At 32.4% G+C, this 1,301-nt stretch overlaps 1 long non-coding RNA gene across 1 annotated transcript; it reads right to left on the bottom strand.

Annotated features, from left to right (window-relative positions):
- Window positions 1-386: 386 nt before the first annotated feature.
- LOC107102494 lies at window positions 387-1,237 on the bottom strand. The gene is made up of 3 exons (XR_001482130.1): window positions 1,134-1,237; window positions 1,029-1,057; window positions 387-550 (listed from the first exon to the last, which is right to left on the bottom strand). It is a non-coding gene; the product is annotated as an uncharacterized LOC107102494 (long non-coding RNA).
- Between the last annotated feature and the right edge of the window lie 64 nt (window positions 1,238-1,301).

The following is a 1,301-nucleotide window of genomic DNA, read 5'->3' as shown; positions in this document are numbered from 1 at the left end:
CAATGATTTTAACTTTATAAACTTCCCGGAATGAATTATTATCCTTATCTAGCCTTATGTCTGTTTATTGCATCATAGGAAAACCAGCGACACCAGAGGTGTCAAAACATTTATGCATAAATACAGACATGATTAAACTGGAAACTCTGGTAAGAAAAACAATTTCCATATTTTTAATTCTGTCTTGCATGCAACTTTACTGGGAACAAAAAGTATTTTTTTAGTAAGCAGAGGTCTAATAAGCACCTGTCTTATGCTATCTGCAAGTTGGCTGATTTTGAATTATCAGAAAGAACAGCAGTGAAGGGTAAAAAAAAAGACATTTGTTGGCAAGAAAATTATTTATAAAAATATGTCAGATATTTAATCTGACATTTATATTGATGTAAAATCAAAAGAAGCATTGTTTCTGTTAAAACTTTCTGTAAAACAGTTTCTGTATGTAGAAGCATAAACTTTATTGATGCGATAAAGCTCAGCTGATTGTGGCAGCAGCAGAACATTCTTCATTTTCATAGTGCACTATGCCGTCCCCAACAGCATCATAAACCTGTGAGATGAAACCAAACATTAACTTTTATAAAACAGTTATAGAAACAGACTGAACATTTGTACATTTCAAAGCAGCATAAATGCTACCAGAGAGAAACTCCTTTAGAAAAGTTAATCTATTTATTACTCTAATAAATTAGATTTACACAATTTAGGGTCAATAAATCTTTATCTTCTAACACATTTTAAGGAAAAAAGCTAACAAATTTATTTAAAAAAAAATCTATTTCCTAAGATTTCAGAGATATGTAAACTCTACCAAGAATGGACCAAACTGGGTTTGAACCCTGAATCTTTCTTTCAGCAGCTTGTAAATCGGTTGTTTACAAAATCTCAGCAGAGACAAAAGTTGAAAAATTTTTATACCAAATCTTTTTTAAAGCTACAAATTGGAAGCTAAATGTTTTAAGGGAAATGTTTGTCATTTTTGTAAAGGATCTATAAAGATGTTTTTCATGTTTTATTGCTTTACTTACATTAATGTCTTTCTGTGGCTTTTTGCTTCCTGGGAAGGAAAGAAAAATAAAATGATTAACATCAAAATTCTGTAGCTTTGCTCCATTCTGGTCCAGTTTGCTCACCTCTGGTTCTGATGATATCAGCAGTGATTCCAACCATCATGATCAGTACTGTGATCCTCAGAGTCAACATGATGAAGCTCAGAGGAGACCAGTCTGTGGAACCTGTGGATGAGATGGAGCAGAGAAACTGCTGTGTTTGAATTATTTTAGATCAGATTTCAGAGGATT

The sequence above is a fragment of the Cyprinodon variegatus genome, unplaced genomic scaffold (assembly GCF_000732505.1).
Source record: "Cyprinodon variegatus isolate N-32 unplaced genomic scaffold, C_variegatus-1.0 Scaffold1263, whole genome shotgun sequence".
NCBI lineage: Eukaryota > Metazoa > Chordata > Actinopteri > Cyprinodontiformes > Cyprinodontidae > Cyprinodon > Cyprinodon variegatus.
The sequence above is the reverse complement of the archived record's forward strand: the minus strand, read 5'-3'. Positions and strand labels throughout refer to the sequence as shown.